The 23102-nt window shown below is 37.7% G+C and overlaps 1 non-coding gene across 1 annotated transcript; it reads right to left on the bottom strand.

Annotated features, from left to right (window-relative positions):
- Nucleotides 1–10624: 10624 nt before the first annotated feature.
- On the bottom strand, nucleotides 10625–10695 carry Trnag-gcc (transfer RNA glycine (anticodon GCC)). The gene has a single exon. It is a non-coding gene; the product is annotated as a tRNA-Gly (tRNA).
- Between the last annotated feature and the right edge of the window lie 12407 nt (nucleotides 10696–23102).

Here is a 23102-nt window from a genome sequence, read left to right as displayed (position 1 = left end):
ACTATTGTGTTTTCTTTAATTTTTTTGACTATGAAGGAGCTAAGTACAGAGACATTTCATTGTATGGGCTACTAAGTTAAACTAACATATATATTTTAAAGGTATCTTGACTTCAAAATTTGGGTAAGGATTTGTTGCTTTGAAAAAGAGGTTCTGCTTTTGTTTCCACAGAGTATGAGAACCTGTAGATTCCTTCCAGACTAATGTAGTGTGATGAAACAAAACCCCCTCAAAAGGTCTTCCTAAACCCCCCAAAATTATTTCACCCAACAAAAAGCAGGAAGCAGTTTGGATAGAACTATTCCAAAATTCCCAAATAGTATTTATGAATGTTTTTTACATTATAGGAGGATATGCTATATAGATGAATACTTTGCACTGGCATGAATCTTGGTCTATTGATATAAATTTAAGGACAATTTTGTTATATGTATATTTCTGCTTTGTTTAAGGTATTATATTTTGTGCAGCTCATTTAAAAATGTAATGTATAATGAAGAAATACAGGTTAATAGATAATCATCTATAATAGTTAAGCTTGTAGTCATATTGGGTTTTCTAGATGTAGAGAGATATATTTAAGATGGAAAGATATTCTTCAAACTTTTCAAAGACTAACAGAATATGGTATTTAAAATGTTTTAAGAATTAAGGACATTTCATGACAATGAGATATATTTGCTCCTGACAGCACCAATTACATCAAGAGGATGATGGGCATCTAAGAGGCCCCTTATGGAGTTTGCTAGTCATTTGAGCAAGATACTGCTCTTGGCTAGACTGCTTGATGTTATGCTGTATGAATTGGACATGCTGGACCCACAGAAAACTAACTGCTGAATTTATAAGAAAGTGAGATGGTCCTTCATGTTTCCTGCTTCATGAAAGAGTCTACCAGACATTCTGCAGGACACAGAAGAAAGTGACTGACAAATTGCCAATATAGGTAGAATTATCTTTGAAATTTCATGCCTTATGAAAAGTCTGCTGGATGTTATGGTCTGGTAGGCTAAACATGGGTACCCCAATGTTACAGAAGAACTTTGGGTGACTGTCCAGGCAACAAGATGTTTCTGACAATTCTAGAGTTTTGGAAGTTGCTTACATACACTTCCTGTTAACTTAGTATTATTACATCCTTCTGAAGTCTTTTATGGAGCTGAAGGATAGGTAGTTTTAGTTTTCCTTAGTTATGATAAAAGATAAAGTAGATATAAATATTGTAACTATAATTCTTGCTTGATATCTGTTGTTTTCATGCAGTTTTATTATGTTAAAGTTAAAATCTTCCTTTTTATTTACATAGAAAAGGGGAGATGATGTGGGAAGTCCTTCTGTATATGTGTTACTTTTATTGGTTAATGAATAAAGAAACTACTTTGGCCTGTGATAGGGCAGAATAGAGCTAGGCAGGGAATTCTAAACTGAATGCTGGGAGAAAGAAGGAAGAGTCAGGGAAAATCCATGTAGCCACACTGCAGACAGATATGCTGGAACCTTGTTGGTAGGTCATAAGCCTCATGGTAAAATATAAAATAATGGAAATGGGTTAATTTAAGATGCAGGAGATAGTTAGATATATGCTTAATCTATTGGCCAAGCAGTGTTTGAAATAATATAGTTCTTTGTGATTATTTTGAGTCTAAAGGATTAGATATAAATTAATGTTGACCAGTTCAGAGCTTAGAAGCAGGGGAGAGGGGGAGTCGAGATATTCCTTTATGTGCTGATTGACATTTTTTCCTTGGAGAGGCACAATTACTTTAAGGATTCTTTTTAGGGAGTGCCTAGCAGTGTCAGTAGTTCTTTATGCTGTTATCCCTGCAAATCCCTTGCTGGTACTTTAAACAATAGATTCAGTATAAGGTTACTTAGAGAAAACAGAAATTACAAGGACATTTAAATACTCAATTTAAAGTGTGGTAGTACTTTAAATAATGGCTTACCCTGTATTTTCTTTTGTATTGGTCTTTGGGGACATAAAAACTTGCAAAACAAATAGCCACTGAATACATTTTGCGGTAGATGAGAAAGATTTATCTGAACAGATTGATATTCAAGCAAGTATTTTTCTTAATTATAAACAAAACTGTGTCTAGAATACATTCACAAGCTATTCCACAATCAAATGGGTACAATGAATTGGTGAGCTGAACAAGTAAATAAAGCAAATGTGAATGTGCAGAGACATGTCTCTGATTTAGGGGTCAAACTGAGCTGCATATAGATAAGATAGGGACAAACGAGGAAGTTCTGGATTCATCAGTGATAAATGGAGCAGGAGGGAGATGTAGGCAAGGGGTGGGTATACTAGTCTACCATAGCAATCTTTCAGAAGATAATGAAGCATTTTAAGAAAGAACGTCATGTTTCAGCAGTAATTTAATAATAAGAGCACAAAGAACCATTTTCTTGTCATCATCAATTAGGTATCTCTTAGGGATCTCATAAAATTTGAATGGTAGAGGCATAGATAGAACACAGGGACTATCTTGAATTGTACTGCTTCTGAGCAGTATGTAGTGGCTAGACAGAATAATATCGTGTGCTAACTTTTTTGTATTCATCTATCATGCTTATTTAACCTTTTTATTACTTTGTATTATTATTGCTGTAGAGATGGACAGTCATTTATTCATTCAGTAAACATCTCAGCTAGGCAGTGGTGGCACAGGTCTTTAAACCCTAGCACTTGGGAGGCAGAGGAAGAAAGATCTCTGTTTGAGGCTAGCCTGGTCTACAAAGTGAGTTCCAAAACAGCTAGGACTTTTAGACAGAGAAACCTTGTCTCAAAGAACCAAAACAAACAAACAAACAGACAAACGAAAACATCTATGATATACCTCAGATTCCATTGAGAACAGTTAATTGGAGGCCAAAGTGAAAAGGAAAATTCATGGTCTCAGAGCTTTGATGACTTTCTCAAAGACAGTTGTCAAACCTGAGGAGGAGAGCATGTTTCATAACCAACTAAACTTTCCACAGAGGAAAACAAGATGGATGTGGTGTTCCTTCCCTGAGGCAACAGACATCTGCTCCCTCTGTCTTAGTTCTATAATTTGTTACTGGTAAGACATCACCACCTCTGTGCTGAGACTTCTACTGATACTCCCTGAATTGTGCATTTCCTTTTTTGTGTTGAGATCTATTTAAGGAAAACATTTCCTAAATTTTTGACATATCTTAAAGAAGACAACTTAAAAAAAAAGAATAAATTTTTAAAATCAGAACATAATATAATCCTTCTTTGGATTCTGTGCCACTGTGGATTGATTTCCTCTGCTTAGCTGTAACAATCTATGTATGACAAGCTCCTGCTGGTTGGCCACCTTGACCGCAAGTGAAGACTGAATGTCTGCAATCATCTCTTTTAGAGCCTACTTAGTCTCTTGACATCCACTGGGCATCTTGTTACTAAAAGCCAATGTAATTTACAGTATGTCAGTGACATTATATTTAATAATTAAATATATCTGCAAGTTTCAACTGAGCCAATGGCAACAAAACCTTCAAAATTCTTCTTATAAATTAGCAATTTACAATCTGATATTTTATGTCAGTCTTTTGTGCTAATGGATTAATTTTCTTTTTCTGAAATGTGACCTCTTTTCTACCCTGTGATCTAAAGGTGACAGAACAGAATTTCAATATCTTTTATACATTTTTGGTTTTGTTCCCAAAACATAAATTTCATATCTTCATTTTAGATAGAGTTATATTTGAAAAACCATTAAGCATCCTGTTCCTACATGTAATCCTGCTCAGCAAATTTTAAGAGCAACTGCTTCCTTCTAAATCTCTATTTTATAGAGAGTAATATTTTAAAGTGTATTTTATTGTAGCAATATGCTATCAGAGCTTTCCTAAACTGTGCAAATATTTCTACCTTAAACAACACATCAATTCAAAAGTTATAAAAAGATGCTTAGTGAAGTAAATAGCTGGAGGAAAGAGACTTTCAAGTATACATAGGCAAAACTTTGGTGGAATGCTTACCTGAGAGTTATGACAGGACAGAGTATTGGATGAGCACTAGCATTTCACTTTATTGCTGGTTCAAAATGTGATTATTGAAGTAGAATCTTCAGGTAGTGGTGTAATCCCTTCCTGCTATCTTCAGATAAAACCATGGATTGGGGTTCAGTTTACAATGAACTTCTGAAAAGACTGACTCAAAATAGTTAATCTTATCTAGAACTTTCTGGAAACAGCCAGAAGCAAACTCACAGGCGATGCCTTATTAGGATGCAGTCAATGATGAGGGAAAAGGAAGAAGCAGAGAAGGAGGAACAGTGACTATAAGGTGGCTCATTATTAAACTGGCACGGCTGCAACAAAGAGGAGCAACTGCTTGTATTTCACCATGGAATTAAAGTAGGTTCAGAGAACTAACCCACTTTGAACATTTTATTAGAATGTGAGCTAGATGGGAGGATATTATCTCTCACCACAGTCTCATACTTCTGGGACTTGTCGCTTTCCCATTTAAACAACCCCTTAGGAATCCATTGAATACATGCAACACAATCACTGAGATTGTGTTATAGAATATTAATTGATATGTTGCATTTCTTTATTCTGTGGAACACGTGTTTTAATGATGTAAAGATGAATTGTATTCTTTTATGTTGCATTTGTTTAATGCTGTGAAGCTGTGCTACTTTGCTGTCTAAACTACCTGATTGGTAAAATAACTTGCTGAATGACCAACAGCAAGGCAGAAGAAAGGATAGGTGGGGCAGGCAGGCAGAGAAAGTAAATAGAAGAGATCTGGGGAAAATAGAGATGGGACAAGAAAAGAAGCCTGAGGACATCAGGGACCAGTCACCTAGCCACACCACTATACAGCAAGCTATGGAGTATGCTGCAAAAAAAATGCATACAGAAATAAGAAAAGGAAAAAGCCCGGAGGAAAAGGTAGAGGGATAATTTAAGCAAAGCTGGCTAGAATTAAGCCAAGCTAAGGTCAGGCATGTATAAGTAAGGATAAGCCCCCCATGTATTTGTTTGAGGGCTGGGTAGTGGTCTTCCAAAAGATCAAAGAATAAAGAGTTAAAAGAGTAAAAGCAATAAACTTCAAGACTGGGACGGATGAAAAAAGCACAATCTTGGCTTAGAGTCTGAAGTATAGTCCAGCCTGAAACTGGGAGCAGCATGTAGCTGAGAGTGCTCTAAAATAAGGTGTTTCCAAGGCTTTTTAGGTAATAGAGGGACCACAAAGCAGATAAGGCTATGCAAATCTGGGAAGACACAAGTTGTTTCTATTATAAGCCACCTCTTGCACCTTTCAGATGTACCCACTTACATACCTCGCTGTGGGACTTCCAGGTTTTACGAAATAAATCCTTCATCTTATCCCTGAGAAAGGAAGGATACCCTATCAGGCAATAGCTTTTTCTTTAAGATGACAGCCACATACAACCTTCGGACAGGTAAGTCTCTAAGTCAATGGCAATCTCCTATGGTGTTATTAATGCTTCTAAAATATTTGACGGTGTGTTTTTCAAGGTATTTTAACTGGAAGAATTGTTCTCAATAAGGTATCAGCATCCTTAATTGCACTAGCTTTATTGGAACAAGGCAGATGCTTATCCACTCATGATTGTCTTGCACAAGTCAACAAGAGAGTCCTGTGAATTCTTTATGTTTACAAACACTCATCGCCCAGTTATAAGCTCAACCTGCCTTGTAAACAGGGTTTTCTTAACTCCTATAATTTCTTTTTATTTCTTCCTACTTTCCCAATGACATGACAAACACAAATGATCATGCAGTTTTCATATGGTTTAATTCAATAGAAATATTAATGTTTTCCAACAGAACGGGTAACCACCTCTACTACTAGACCCAAGGTTCTTAACTTCCAGATCTTACATATTAAGTTTGCAAATGCTGCAAGTGGGTCACCAGAAGTGGGGGTGGATAGTTGTTAAAGAAACAGATGTAAGCTATAGAACACAATTTATGGTAGATTACAGATGGGCTTAGAAAGAGGATGGAAAATAGATTTTATGGACACCATTAACTATTATGCAACATGAAGCTAACAAATATGTACATATAAAGCTAATATATGAAAGAAAAGCTTGGAGCTCAGTATAATATCTGTTAAATACTATGAATTTTCACTCTCTTTCAACTAACTGTGCTAAGGCATTTCTTGTGAGACTTTTTCTCAATTCCTTTGGTGTCGGAGATTACCTACAATGTTTGGCAGCCGAATCTCTCAGCTTAGAGTCTATACAGCATTTCTTTCTGAAGGGTAGTTCATTATGGAGGAAGCTGTCATTTCACTACTAAGGTTCTGCTCTCTGAAGCCACTGAGGGACATTACAGGTTTGGCTCATTGCTTAGTACAGATTTACATTGAGTGCTGTCTTTGAATTTTCTCATAGCTTCTCATTATTTAGTGCTTTATAGTTCCCAGTTAAATCATGTTTAAAAGATAATTTATGTGGTTACTTTCATCCCTTCTTTCTGTTAAAATCCTTTTGTTAATCTTCAAGCAGAAGCAGCTACAGCAATGATAGAGTACCTGGCCTACAGTTCTGATAGTAAAAGGCTTGGCCATTCCAACTGATTAGGGTTATATGTTTTTAATGTTTTTTTTTAATTGATATGAATCCCTTTAATGTCAAACTAGATTATTACTTGCGTTAAATTGTGGAATTCTTTCATTTTTTTAATCTTATATCTATTCTCACAAGTCTCACCAATTTTCATCATTGTTTTTCTTTAGTCATCAAGTGAGTTTCAAAAGTTAAGTAAACAGTTTGCATGTGTGTTTGTGGTTTTTTTGTGTTTTTGTGTGTTGGTGTAGGAGGCCCTTCTGTATTTGTGTTGCTTTCATTGGTTATTAAAGAAACAGCCTTGATGAGGCCAGCCTGGCCTACAAAGGGAGTTCCAGGACAGGCTCCAAAGCTACAGAGAAACCCTGTCTCGAAAAACAAACAAAACAAAACAAAACAAAAAAAAAAGAAACTGCCTTGAGCACTGGGACTTGTTTCTACTGCATGTACTGGCTTTTTGGGACCCTAGTCTATTTGGATGCACAACTTCCTAGGCCTGGATATAGGGGGAGGGTTTTGGACTTCCCACAGGGCAGGGTACCCTGCCTTCTCTTAAGGCTGGAGGAGGAGGGAGGATGGTGAGTGGGAGAGTGAGAGGAGAATGGGAGGAGGGGGGGAGTGAAAATTTTTTAATGGAAAAAAGAAAAAAAAACTTCCTTGGCTTAGTTGGTAGGGAGGAACTCAGGTAGGAGGGGAAGACAGAACAGAATCCTGGGAGTAAAAATGCAGAGACAGACAGACACCATGGTTTTCCTGCCTGAGATGGACGCTGGTTAAACTTATGCTGGTAAGCCACAGTCAAGTAGCGATACACATTGATGGAGATGGAATAAACTAAGGTGAGAGTTAGCCAAGAAGAGGTTAGATATAATGGGACAGAGAGTAATTTAATTAATACAATTTCTGTGTGATTATTTTGGGTGTAAGCTAGGCAGGCGGCAGGACAGCAAGCAGTCTGCTCCTCCAGCGGCAGGACATGGGCCACTCGTTCATACTACAGTGTGTGTGAGTTTGTGTATGTATAGAGGTTCATATATATGCAGGTATATATATAGGTGTGCACACATGTGAAGGCTGAAGATTGAGGTTTAGTGTCTTAATCTCTTTCCATTTTTTCCATTTTGTTGTGTGTATGTGTGTCAAAGTGCTTGTGTGGAGGTTACTGGACAACTGTTGGAATTGGTTGTTTCTTTCCAACATGTAGGAAAACTAAACTCAGGTCATCTGGCTTGGCACCACATGCCTGAACACGTTGAGTCACATTTCTGGCTCTCCACCTTATTTGCTGAGGCAGGATCTCTTACTGGAGCTTATCCATTTGGCTAGCCTGGGTGCCCAGCAAACTCTAGGGATCTTCATATCTCTGCTTCCATGTGCTGGGCTTATCCACACCTGGCAGGCCTCAAGTTTCCCTGCAAGGGAGCCAGGCACCTTCAGCTTGGGCTGCAGGGTCTCCTATACTCTACTGGACCCCATCCTGCCTGCCACATTCTTCCTTCTGTCCCTGGCTCATTGGGCTACCAGGCGTCACTGTTTAGGTGCTGAGAAGTTCCATCTGGATGGGTGAGTGTGTGCTATCCAGGGGTGGATGATCCTGGAAGAGAGTACAACCACCCCCAGCTCCTGCTGCAGGGCTTTCTTTCCTACACACGACCCCCCCCCCCACAAGCCTGCCTTGTCTGCAAGGTCCTTTGCTGAGTAACAGTTTCCTGCTCCTACACTAAGGCTATCCACTCAGAGTGGAGAGTACCTGCCTACTGGACAGGCCTCAAAGACCCCTGAAAAGGAGCTCAGGCACCTTCAGCTTGTGCTGCAGGGTCTTGTATTCTACTCGACCTCCCCCTACCCCCCACATTTGCCCTTTTGTCCACGGGTCATTGGACTACCAGGCGTCCATGTTTCAGTTCTGAGGAGTCCATCTGGAAGGGAACTGTTCCTGCTCCTACACTGAGGAGATACACCCAGGGAGTCAGTCACAGCAAAGACTAGAACCAAGACACCAGGCCTCTCCTGGCTCTATTTGAAGGAAGAGATGGGCAGGCGCCAATGCAAGAATTCCCCCAACAACCTGAAAGGCAATATGATATCACCAGAATCCAGGAATCCCAAAATAAGAAGAATTGTACACCCTACTCCAGAAGAATTAGAAGAATTCGACTCAAAAGTGAATTATATGAAAATAATAGAGGACCTTAAACAGGAGGTGAAAAACTGCCATAAACCATTAGAGATTACAAACAAAAAGGTAGAGGATATGAATAAATTTCTCAAAGATACCCAAGAAAACCAAGAGAAACAAGAAAAAGCAATAAAACAGGTAAGGGAAACAGTTGAAGACTTGAAGAATGAAATGGAAGTAATGAAGAAAACACAAACTGAGGGAAGGATGGAGATGGAAAATCTGGGTAAAATGAACAGGAACTACAAGGACAAGTACTACCAACAGATTACAAGAGATAGATGAAAGAATCTCAGACACTGAATACCATAGAGAAAATAAACACACTGATCAAAGAAAACAGCAAAACCAACAAATTCTCATCACAAAACATTCAGGAAATCTGGGACACAATAAAATGACCAAACCTAAGAATAATAGGGATAGAAGAAGGAGAAGAAGTACAGCTCAATGGTCCAGAAAATATATTTAATATAATTATAGAAGAAAACTTTCCAAACCATAAGAAAGATATTCCTTTGAAGGTCCAAGAAGCATACAGAACACCAAATAGACTGGATCAAAAATAAGTCTCCTCGCCATATAATAATCAAAACACAAAACATACAGAATAAAGAAAGAATATTAAGAGCTGCAAAGGAAAAAGGTCAAGTTCCTTATAACGGTAAACCTATCAGACTTACACCTCACTTCTCTATGGAAGCCATGAAAGCCAGAAGGTCCTGGATATATGTACTGCAGAAACTAAGAGACCATGGATGGAAGCCCAGAATACTATACCCAGCCAAGCTTTCGTTCACTATATGGATTAAACAAAATTTTCCAGGATAAAAACAAATTTAAACAATACGTAGCCACAAATCCAGCCTTACAGAAAGTAATAGAAGGAAAACCACAACCCAAGGAGTTGAACAATGCCCACAATAACTCAGACATCTAATGATCCTTCACCAGCACAACTTGAAGAAGGGAAACACATAATCTCTACTTCCAAAAAAAAAAAAAAAAGAAAGAAAGAAAGAAAGAAAAAATGACCGGAGTTAACAACCACTGGTCATTAATATCACTTAATATCAATGAATTCAACTCACCTATAAAGAGACACAGGCTAAGAGAGTGGATACGAAAACAGGATCCAACATTCTGCTGTTTACAAGAAACACACCTCAACCACAAAGACAGACATCTACTCAGAGTAAAGGGCTGGGAAAAGGTTTACCAAGCAAATGGAACTAAGAAACAAGCAGGTGTGGCCATACTAATTTCTATCAAAGTTGACTTCAAGCTAAAATCAATCAGAAGAGATGGAGAGGGACATTTTTTACTCATAACAGGAACAATTCATCAGGACAAAGTCTCAGTCCTGAATATCTATGCCCCTAATATAAAAGCACCCACTTATGTAAAAGAAACATTACTAAAACTCAAGGCAGTCATCAAACCACACACACTAATAGTAGGAGATTTCAACACTCCTCTCTCACCAATGGACAGGTCAATCAGACAGAAACCTAACAGAGAAATAAGAGGACTAAGGGAGGTAATGTATCAAATAGACTTAACAGACATCTATAGAACATTCCACCCAAATAGGAAAGAATATACCTTCTTCTCTGCAACTCATGGAACCTTCTTTTTTTTTTTTTGTTTGTTTGTTTGTTTTTTTTGTTTGTTTGTTTTTTTGTTTTTCGAGACAGGGTTTCTCTGTGGCTTTGGAGCCTGTCCTGGAACTAGCTCTTATAGACCAGGCTGGTCTTGAACTCACAGAGATCCGCCTACCTCTGCCTCCCAAGTGCTGGGATTAAAGGCGTGTGCCACCACCGCCCGGCTTTTTTTTGTTGTTGTTTTGTTTTGTTTTTTTAAATGTTGATCATATTGCATTGGCCGGGAATCGAACCCGTGCCTCCTGCGTGGCAGGCGAGAATTCTACCACTGAACCACCAATGCAAGCACACTCATGGAACCTTCTTGAAAATTGACCACATATACGGCAACAAAGCAAACTTACACAGTTACAAAAAAATATTAGTGACCACCTGTGTCTTATCAGATCACCATGGATTAAAGTTAGAATTCAACAACAATGCTACCCCCAGAAAGCCTACAAACTCATGGAAACTGGACAGTCAACTACTGAACCACACCTGGATCAAGGAAGAAATAAAGAAAGAAATTAAAGTCTTTCTTGAATTCAATGAAAACAAAGACTCAACATACTCAAACGTATGGGACACTATGAAAGCAGTGCTAAGAGGAAAGTTCATAGCACTAAGTGCCCACTTAAAGAAAACAGAGAAAGCACACATTGGAGAATTAACAGCACACCTGAAAGCTCTAGAAAAAAAAAGAAGCAGACTCACCTAGGAGGAGTAGAAGACTTGAAATAATCAAACTGAGGAAACAGAAAACAATCCAAAAAATCAATGAAACAAAAAGCTGGTTCTTGGAGAAAATCAACAAGATTGATAAACCCCTAGCCAAACTAATCAAATGGTGGAGAGAGAATACGCAAATTAACAAGATCAGAAACGAAAAGGGAGACATAACCACAGACACAGAGGAAATTCAGAGAATCATAAGATCTTACTACAAAAGCCTGTATGCCAGAAAATTGGAAAATGTAAAAGAAATGGACACTTTTTAAGATAACTACCATATACCAAAGTTAAACCAGGATCAGGTGCACAATCTAAACAGACCTGTTAGCCGTGAAGTATTACATGTTGTTATAAAAAACCTCCGTACCGAAAAAAGCCCAGGTCCAGACGGCTTCATTGCAGAATTCTACCAGAACTTCCAAGAAGACCTAATACCTATACTCCTTAATGTATTTCACGATATAGAAACAGAAAAGTCATTGTCAAATTCCTTTTATGAAGCTGCAGTTACTCTGATACCAAAACCACACAAAGACCCAACCAAGAAAGAGAACTACAGGCCAATCTCACTCATGAAAATCGATGCAAAAATCCTCAATAAAATACTGGCAAACCGAATCCAAGAACACATTAAAAAAATTATCCATTATGATCAAGTAGGCTTCATCTCAGGGATTCAGGGCTGGTTCAACATATGCAAATCTATCAATGTAATCCATCATATAAATAAACTGAAAGAAAAAAAAACATATGATTATTTCATTAGATGCTGAAAAAACATTTGACAAAATTCAACATCCGTTTATGATAAAGGTCTTAGAGAGATTAGGGATACAAGGGTCGTACCTAACTATAATAAAAGCTATTTATAGCAAGCCAACAGCTAACATCAAATTAAATGGAGAGAAACTCAAAGCCATCCCACTGAAATCAGGAACACGACAAGGCTGTCCACTCTCTCCATACCTCTTCAATATAGTTCTTGAAGTTCTAGCAATAGCAATAAGACAACATAAGGGGATCAAAGGGATTCGAATTGGAAAGGAAGAAGTTAAACTTTCATTATTTGCAAATAATATGATAGCGTATATAAGCGACCCCAAAAACTCCACCAAAGAACTCCTACAGCTGATAAACACCTTTAGTAGCATGGCAGGATAGAAGATCAATTCCAAAAAGTCAGTTGCTCTCTTATACACAAAGGATAAGGAAGCAGAGAGGGAAATCAAAGAAGCATCACCTTTCACGATAGCCACAAATAGCATAAAATATCTTGGGGTAACTCAAACCAAAGAAGTGAAGGATCTATTTGACAAGAACTTTAAGTCTTTGAAGAAAGAAATTGAGGAGGATACCAGAAAATGGAAGGGATCTCCCTTGCTCTTGTATTGGGAGGATCAACATAGTAAAAATGGCAATTCTACCAAGGGCAATTTATAGATTCAATGCAATCCCTATTAAAATCCCATCAAAATTCTTCACAGATCTTGAGAGGACATTAATCAACTTTGTATGGAAAAACAAAAGACCCAGGATAGCCAAAACAATCTTATACAACAAAGGAACTTCTGGAGGCATTACCATCCCTGACTTCAAACTCTATTACAGAGCTTCAGTATTGAAAACAGCTTGGTATTGGCATAAAAACAGAGAAGTCGATCAATGGAATCGAGTAGAAAACCCTGATTTTTAACCCACAAACCTATGAACACCTGATATTTGATAAAGGAGCGAAAAGTATTCAATGGAAGAAAGAAAGCATCTTTAACAAATGGTGCTGGCACAACTGGTTGTCAACCAGTAGAAGAATGAAAATAGATCCATATCTATCGCCATGCACAAAACTCAAGTCCAAATGGTTTAAAGACCTCAATATCAATCTGAACACAGTGAACCTGATAGAAGAAAAAGTGGGAAGTACTGTACAATATATGGGCACAGGAGATCACTTCCTACGTATATCCCCAGCAGAACAGACAGTAAGGACAACATTGAATAAATGGGACCTCCTGAAACTGAGAAGCTTCTGTAAAGCAAAGGACACTGTCACTAAGACAAAAAGGCAACCCACTGACTGGGAGAAGATCTTCACCAACCCTGCAACAGACAAAGGTCTGATCTTCAAAATATATAAAGAACTCAAGAAACTAGACTTTAAAAGCTAATTAACCCAATTAAAAAATGGGGCACTGAACTGAACAGAGAATTCTCAACAGAAGAAATTCAAATGGCCAAAAGACACTTAAGGTCATGCTCAACCTCCTTAGCAATCAGGGAAATGCAAATTAAAACAAGTTTGAGATACCATCTTACACCTGTCAGAATGGCTAAAATCAAAAACACCAATGATAGCCTTTGCTGGAGAGGTTGTGGAGGAAGGGGCACACTCATCCATTGCTGGTGGGAATGCAAACTTGTGCAACCACTTTGGAAATCAGTGTGGCGATTTCTCAGGAAATTTGGGATAAACTTACCCCAAGATCCAGTAATACCACTCTTGGGAATATACCCAAGAGATGCCCTATCATATGACAAAAGCATTTGTTCAACTATGTTCATAGCAGCATTGTTTGTAATAACCAGAACCTGGAAACAACCTAGATGCCCTTTAGTGGAAGAATGGATGAAGAAAGTGTGGAATATATACATATTATAGTACTACTCAGCAGTAAAAAACAATGACATCTTGAATTTTGCATGCAAATGGATGGAAATAGAATATACTATTCTGAGTGAGGTATCCCAGACCCAAAAGGATGAACATGGGATGTACTCACTCATAATTGGTTTCTAGCCATAAATAAAGGACATTGAGCATATAATTTGTGGTTCTAGAGAAGCTAAATAAGAAGGTGAACCCAAAGAAAAACGTATAGTCATCCACCTGGATAGGGGAAGTAGACAAGATTGCTGGGCAAAAGCTGGGAACTTGCAGGTGAGTTGTTTTTGATCCTACTGCACGTACTGGCTTTGTGGGAGCCTAGGCAGTTTGGATGCTCACCTTACTAGACCAGGATGGAGGTGGGTGGTCCTTGGACTTACCACAGGGCAGGGAACCCGGATTACTCTTAGGGATGATGAGGGAGGGGGACTTGGTGGGGGAGGGGGAGGGAAGTGGGAGGTGGTGGCGGGGAGAAGGCAGAAATCTTTAATAAATAAATAAATTAAATAAAGAAAAAATAAAGATTAAACACACACACACATGCACGCACACACACAACAAAAGTTAATGAAAAATGGCCATGAATTTGAAAGAGAGAAAGGGGGGATTGAATATATGGGAAGTTGTGAAGGTGTGGAAAAGAAGGAGAAAATGATATAAGTATAATATGAAAAATAGAAGAAATAATTAAAAACAAGTTGTAGATGTATTTTTCTCCATGATATATTCTAACAGCAAATACTGGTCCTTTAAATATTTTGTTTCAATCTTTCCCTTGAGATTTTGTAATTTTGTTTTGAAATTAGGTTGTAGTAAGCCATTTTGTTGGTGTCAGCTATACTGGTTGCTACTTATGTGCTGGACCCTTCTTCTGTCATTTCATGTGCATCAAGCAGTTCATTTCCATAGCCTTACTAATGGTTATTACTGGTGTCTCTAGTTCTCTGTTTGAAGAAACAAAGTTGCAGACAGATGAGGCAACTTACTCCTGGTCACAGGGTAATACAACAATGAGGCTGGAAATCAATCTCTGAGGCAATCCGGCTCTAGGAATATACTCTCAGTTGCTATATGCTGCTTTCTTATATGAAGTGACAGGATTATACTTTTCAAAAAATATTTAATGGACTTTGGACCTGGAGATATTAACAGTGGGTGCTATAAACTATTTTGGTTTATCTATGAGTTTGATTTGTTTCATTAATATGAAAAGTAAGAGCTAATTGAACCACATAGAGTAGGTGTCCTATGTAATTACTAGATCACTCAGATAATGTACTGTGTTTAGAGAGATGAATGCAAGAAAAAAATGTATTTAAAGTTTTTTCTTTATTTCCAAATAAATACAATGCTGTCATTTGTGTATGTGTGTGTTTAGGTAATGAAAGTGCCAAAATTTTACTTTAATTGGCTTTGTAAAAAGTTCTATGTATAGAATCAATCTTGTTAAACACAAATAGAAACAACATGCCGTAAACAAATCCAGACACTTTATATTTCAAAAGCAACAGGTTTCGTTTCTGGCTCATAAGGTACCTATTAAAACAGAAGATCTCATGGCTTGTTTTCATTGGCAGATGGATGACTGATCTCTCAGGATTTATTTTCAGTCAGCAATGTTTATATTTTGGGAAAATGCTTGTAAAGTATTTAAAGAATGTTTTTAGTAGGAGAGATTCTGATTACTTTATCCCTACTTGCAGCTTTTAAACAATGTTTTGAACAGCAGAATTCAGACAACATAGGATTTAAATAATTTTTTTCATTATTTATAGCTTAATACTTAGAAACCCTCACAGTAGCAAGCCTTGTTGTTGGCCATCATCTCACAAATAATGACTTCTTAGGTTTAGCTTAGGCTTGTCCCACTAGCTCTTATAACTTAACCCAATATATTAATCTACATTTGCCTTGTGGCTTTTTTTTTAACCTTTTTTGATTCTGCATGTCCAACTCCCTCCATGTCTCCTGCACAACTAGATTCATCTCCCACTTTCATTCTCTTTGCCCAGAAGTCCTGCCTATTTCTCCTGCCTGACTGTGGACCATTTTGCTCTTTATGAAACCACTCACAGTAATATATCTTCATAGAGGGTACAAGAATCCCACAACCCCTCACCCCAGGAAAGAAAGGAAGATCACCAGTTTAAAACACAATGTATTTCATAGTTGCCTCTGTGAGTAGAAGTAGAAACCATGTCTTTTGTCTGCAATGCATGTTTCATTCATCCAAGTAAATGTGGCATTCTGATCCCTGCTGTCGACTTTTGCCTTTCCTAAGCTGCTCTCACTTTAAAGGGAGTCAATAAGCTCCACATTTTAAAATATGAAAATGAAATAATGCTTTTATATATTTAAAAGTTCTTCTGCCTGTCAGACAGTTATTTCTTTTTAAAACAACATTGTCCAGTATTCTTGGTGCCCAAGGATGTTGGAGAGGAGAAATTATACAGTGTTATTTTTATTTATTATTGTGATGTGCCATCCTGAAATGTGGTATTTTTTGCAGAAACTCTTTATGGAATGAATTGGAAAGACAGAATAAATATCAGTTTTTAAGAACACTAGTAAAATACCAATCCTTTGAATTATTTCCTCAGCTGAACAGAATGACATGTTCATTTTAGACCTCTTACTTTTCACACATGGAAACAAAATAAAGCAGAAAGTATAAGAACCCAACACTTTGTAAGATTTTGTTTCAGGTTTTGATTTTCGTAGGTGTATAGTGATATTAATTTTATCTTTAAGAATATTACAAATGTCTATGATGAGCAGCTTATCCCAGCTTCTAGTATGATATATATTTTTAATCTACCATAAATGCCATTGAAAAGTGATAAATTTCAGACATAGTCATTAGAAATTTAAAATTTTTCACATGATAATTACAAATATTAAACATTACTTGTGGAGAATTTTCTATTTTCTTCTCTTCTTCAAAATAGTTTAGCAATCAACATTAAAAATAAACACCCAGAAAAAACCACGGGAGTGGGATCTGAGAGCCCATTCAGCCCAGGACACTGGTGGATCAGGATTGTGCCAGCGACCTGGTACAGAGCAGTCCTGAGACAGCAAACTCCACCAGAATAGGTACAGGGGAGTAACTTCTGAGCAAGTGAACCAGAGCCAGAGACTGCTGAGGGTCTGGACATTAATCTGGGACCTTGAAGGGAATAGTCCTAAGCCAGGACCCCTGAGGGTCTGGGCATGAATCTGGTACCTCTGAGGGAGTAGGCAAGAATCAGAGATTTATGCCAGTCAATGATGTGGGAGTGTCATATATCAATCTGTTGATTTCATTGGTTACTTAATAAAGAAAATGCTTGGCCTGATAGGTTAGAACATAGGTGGGTAGAGTAAACAGAACAGAATGCTGGGAAGAAGGGAAGTTAGGCAGACACCATGCCGCTCTTCTCCAAGGCAGATGCAATGAAGCTCCGGCCCAAGATGGACGCAGGTCAGACATGCTGAATCTTTCCTGATAAGACACCACTTTGTGGTGCTACACACATTAAGAGAAATGGGTTAACCAAGATGTGAGAATTAGCCAGTAAGAGGCTAGAGCTAATGGGCCAGGCAGTGTTTAAATGAATGCAATTTGTGTGTTATTATTTCGGGGCATAAGCTAGCCAGGCATCCGGGTGGCAGGAACGCAGCCTCCAGCTCCTTCTACAAGTCCAGGTGTGAGTCTGGGACCTCAGAGGGAATAGGTCTTAGCCAGGACCTCTGTGGGTCCAGGCGTTGGTCTGGGATCCCAAGGAAGTAAGCCTGAGCCAGGTCCTTTGCAGGTCTGGGCACACCCGAGCCTGGAAACTCCAATGGAGTAGACTGGAGCCAGAGACCTTTGCAAGATCAACCCCAAACTAAAAACCTCTGCAGGAATGGATCCAGACCAGGACCATTTAATGAAAGATGTCTGAGCTGAAAAACTAGGCCAGAGCAGGCATGAGACAGCAAACTCCAAAGGAGCAGGGCAAAGCTCGGGAGTGCTGAGCAATCTCCAGGAACACAGAGTGACCAATGAGGTAACTACAACTGTGGCACTGACTGCACCATGAGGAACAACTATCTGAGCCTTGGATTCACTGGAACCTTGAAGGTTAATCAACAGAATCACAGACAGCCACAACCACAACTATTAGACAAAAATATGAGGAGAAAAGGTGAGAACACATATGATGCCACAAAGAGCAAAAAACACCAGTAAAACCTAAAGACCCTACAACAGCAAGACTTGAACAACCAAATACAGATGAAGCAGAAGAAAATGACCTAAAAAATAACTTCAGGAGAATGTTTGAAACTCTTAAAGAGAAAATGAAAAATTCCCCCAAAGAAATGGAGGAAAAGATAAACAAAAGATTGGAAGACATCAGTAAATCCCTTAAGGAAAACCAAGAAAAAATAATCAAATATGAAAGAAACTATTCAAGACTTGAAAACTGAAATAAAAACAATAAAGAAAACACAAGCTGAAAGAATTATAGAAACAGAAATCATGATAAAATGATTAGGAACCACAAACCCAAGCATGAACAGCAGAAAACAAGAGATGGAAGAGAGAATCTCAAGCGCTGAAGATACAATAGAAGAAATAGACTCATCAGTCAAAGAAAACATTAAATCTAAAAAGAGCTTAACCCAAAATATCCATGAAATATGGGACACCATGAAAAAACCAAATCTTAGAATAATAGGTAAAGAGGGAAAAAGAGTTAAACTCTAAAACACAGAAAATATATTTAATAAAATCATAGAAGAAAACTTTCCCAACCTAAAGAAAGGTATGCCTATAAAGATACAAGAAAGTTACAGAACACCAAATAGACTGGAACAAAAAAAAAGTTCCCTTGCCACATAATAATCATAACACTAAACACACAGAGTAAAGAAAGAATATTATGAGCTGCAAAAGAAAAAAAGCCAAGTAACATATAAAGGCAGACCTATCAGAAATACACCTGACTTTTCATTGGAGACAAAGAAAGCTAGAAGGTCATGATCAAGCATTATGCAGACATTAATAAGAGACCATGGATGCCAGCCCAGACTACTTACCCAGCAAAACTTTCAACCACCATAGAAGAACAATACAAGATATTACACGACAAAACCAGATTTAACCAATACCTAGTCACAAACCAAGCCCTACACAATACTAGAAGGAAAACTCCAACCCAAGGAAGTTGACTACACCAACAAAAGCACAGACAATTGATGGTCTCATAGCAGCAAATTTCAAAGAAGGGAAACATGCAAAAATTAACATCACCAACAATGAAAACTAAAGTCACAGGTGATAGAAATCACTTAATATAAATGACTAAACTCACCTATAAAAAGACACAGGCTAACAAATTGGATACAAAAACAGAATCCATCCTTCTTCTACATACAAGAAATATATCTCAATCTCAAAGACATACATTGTCTCAGAGTAAAGGGTTGGGAAAATATTCCAATCAAATGGATATAAGAAACAAGTGGATGTAGCTATCCTAATATCTAACAAAATAGACTTCAACTTAAAAATCAATAAAAGAAACAAAGAAGGTCATTTCATATTAGTCACAGGAAAAATCTATCAAGAGGAAATTTCAATACTGAACATCTATGCCCCAAATACAAGAGTACCCTCATATGTATAAAAAAGAAAGGAAGAAACACTTTCAAAGCTTAAATCTTACCATTAAAACCCATACAGTAATAGTGGGAGACTTCAAGACTCCCTTCTCACCACTGGAAAGGTCAGTCAGACAAAAAATGAACAGAGAAATAAGGGAGATAACAGATGTTATGACTCAAATGGACCTTAGACATATATTGAATATTCCATCCAAACAGAAAGGAATATACCTTCTTCTCAGCACCTCATGGAACCTTCTCAAAAATTGACCACATACTCGGTAACAAATCAAACCTCAACAAATACAAAAAAAATTGCAATAATCTCGTGTATCTTATCAGATCACCATGGTTTAAAATTAGAAGTCAACAACAAGACTAATTCCAGAAAGCCCACAAACACATGGGAATTAAAAAATGCTCACCTGAATAATCAATGGGGCATTTATCAGAAGCATTTAGTTTGCTGGCTGCACTGAAGAAACAAAGAGCATTTACCTAGACTACAATGGTCCACATAAACTTTCAGCAAGTCCAGGGCTTGTAATCATTTGGAGCAGATTGTAGTTCGCAGTTGATGCTTGGATGTGTCTGTTAGCCAAGTGGAAACCTGTTGAGGCACATTTAAACTTGGAACAGAAGTTAAAATTTATGAACTTAAAGGAAAATATTACATTTGAAACTTTCAGGTCCATAGTCTTAGTAAGTGGGAAGGGAAGGAGTGCCAAGACTAGGGGAAAGAAAATAATAATCCTCTGGAATAGACAGGTGGGGAAATCTTAGGTTGTGTAACCTGCCCAGCAGGTCCGGTTACTTCAGGGTCTGAAGGGGCGCTATCTGAAAGAACACGGGCGAGAGAGGGGAAGAAGACCAAGCAAACCAAACAGAATTCTGTTCTCAATTTGTCAAGGTCTTCGTTTATTGAAGCAAGCTTTTTGTGTTATAAACTCCTCAGTGAGGAACTCAGGCAGGGGGAACTGGGGAAGGGGGAAGGGATTCGGCAGTGGGGTAGTTGCAAGGTCAGTGGCTAGAACACCTACTGTTAGTGATAAGCAGCAAGCAATGAAGACACTCTGGTGCTTTCCAGAGCTTGAGTCTCCAAGGTTAGCACGTAATGTTTTGGTTAACTTTAAGTTTTCTGTCTCAAAGATTTTACTTCAAGGCCCTGTGAGAAAGGAGAAGCCTGAAATGGCTCCTGACAAGGTTGTACTTATCTGGGATCCTTTTGACCTGTGAGGAATGGATGCAGATTTTTTTTCTGAAGCCTATATGAATTTTTATTTTAGAAAAGACACAAAAGTTTTAGATATGTTAGTATCACCAGTGTATACTGAAATCTATATTGTAAAAAAGCAGGTAATGGGTATCTGTCAAACAGCAGAAAGAGACTCATATATTTGAGTTCTAGCCAAAACTACAGATTTGGGTTAGAAGCATGTGCATTTTTCTTCTATTCTAAGATCCATGTATAGATTGTACAGAGATATCGTTGGCCTGATAAGAAACACTTTAAGTTTATATTTATTTGGTAGCCAAAATAAATCCAAAATCTTGTACATTTGACTGAGCAATAAGTAGTCACTGCTTTACTAGTTTTATCAGAACTCTATTAAATGCTAAACTCTGAACATAGAAGAGGAAATAAATATAAAACATGGTTTATATCTTAAGGTATTTATTTGCATTTTATAACTTGCATTTACATTGCAAATCATTTTTGGCACCCTCAAAGTTTATAAGCTTTTATAGCCTCAGACCCTTTTTTAAAGACCCATATCAAGGCTTGATTTTACATATAAAATGAACTAACAGTCTGACTTTAAAGAACATGGTTGCCTACTGCTAACCTGACAAAGTTATAGCTAGCCTAGCCACCAATACTATCAGAGATCCAAGAAGGATAAATTATACCTGAGTGTAGACCAAGCAGCTTCCAAATCTACTAAAAATGCCAGGGACTAGTTCATACCCAGTTAGCCATACCCAGGTCTCCATAGCTTTGAAGGCAGAAATATCAGAATAGCAGTCTTCAGCAGGCCCATAAGGTGACGGTCTTTTCAGTGGAGGAACATGGGTAAGATAGACCTTATTTTGTCTAGGCAAAAGAGGTGTGATCTATTCTCCAGTGTCCTGTTGCTTGTCCACAGTTTAAGCTGGGTCCTGGCAGCAGATGTTGGATTGGGGCATCTTGCCCAATAGTCAGCATTGTCAAATACAAGTGGTGGCATCTTCTTAGGAGACCTTGAGTCACTGTCAGGATCTGGAAGTGTCTGTCTGATAAAATAAGCTTTTAATAAACATTTTAAATGCAGTATTCTGCTGATCTCTGAAGTAGTTGAAGGCCATCCAGGTATATCTGAATATTTAACTTTGTTTCTTGCTTTACAATTAAATTTTAAAATCACATACTGGGGCCTAAGTAAGTTTTATCCCTATATTTAATTATATCAGTAGCACTTAGCATGGCTATAATTAATGAACTTGACCACTTGTGTTTCTTAACATTCCACAATAGGTTAACAGCTTTGACCTTTTAATATAGTTTCCTTGTTTTGGTGAACCCCCTAATCACACACAAAATTTTCACATTGCTATTTTACAACTGCAGTTTTGTCATTGTCATAAATCTTAATACAAACATGGTCATAGGCTACCCCTGTAAAAAGGTTTTGTAACCTACAAAGGGTCGAGACTCAATGGACTAAAAAACTGCTCTAAGCCCTTTGCCAGACTGCTTAGGTTATTGTCTTGCTACATCATAAGAAATGAACATCACAGTTTCTGGTTAGCATTTGATGCTTATGACTATAACCTAGTTATTAGCCTTCTTTTAAGCCCAAATATTAACAATATAAAACATTTTTAAGCACAAATGTCCCATAGCCTTATAAATTTAAATATTTAAAAAACATTTTTTTAAATTAATCTCTTCCTGCAATATCAAAAATAAAGTACCTTTCTCACTTCTGTCCCCCCTCTCTTTGTAAGAGGCTTGGATTCCTCTTTGGCCCTACTCTCAACAGCATATATATAGCTTGCCTTTTAGAGTTTAGTCTGTCCCATCTTATTGTAGTTAGTGCTTCTGGTGATTATCACCTGATACTGGCATTTCTAGAACTGTTGCATGTTGGAGGAGAGTCACTTGTTTTTCCCAGCTGCCCAGAACCAAAATAACCACACAGAAGCTATATTAATTAAAACACTGCTTAGCTCCTTAGCTCTAGCTTCTTATTGTCTAACTCTTACATATTAATTTAACCCATTTCTATTAATCTGTGTATCGCCATGTGGCTGTGGACTTACCTGCTAAAGTTCTCAGGTCTGTCTCCAGGAGCTACATGGCTTCTCTCTGACTCTGTCCTCCTTCTCCCATGCTAAAGGTCAAGCCAGTTCTTTATTCATTAACCAATAAAAACAACACGCAGACAGAAGGACCTACCATACCAGTTATGGTTCATCCTTGTAACTCTACACTCTTTGGAACTCTAGTTCTGCCATACATTTGCAAACCTCAGCTGTTCCCTAGGATCCCTTTATGTCTTTAAAAACGTTATCACCAGGGTGACTTTTAAATTATAAAGTTTAACTGGCAGAGCAAGGTAAACTCTTGAGTATAAAATCAATGAGGTACAACTTTAATATTTTAAGACTTATTTTTTATACAACTTATTTTTAGGTCAGGA

Source organism: Chionomys nivalis, chromosome 2 (genome assembly GCF_950005125.1).
Source record: "Chionomys nivalis chromosome 2, mChiNiv1.1, whole genome shotgun sequence".
In the NCBI taxonomy this organism is placed as follows: domain Eukaryota; kingdom Metazoa; phylum Chordata; class Mammalia; order Rodentia; family Cricetidae; genus Chionomys; species Chionomys nivalis.
Note: the sequence above shows the minus strand (reverse complement) of the source record. Positions and strands in the feature narration are given on the sequence as shown.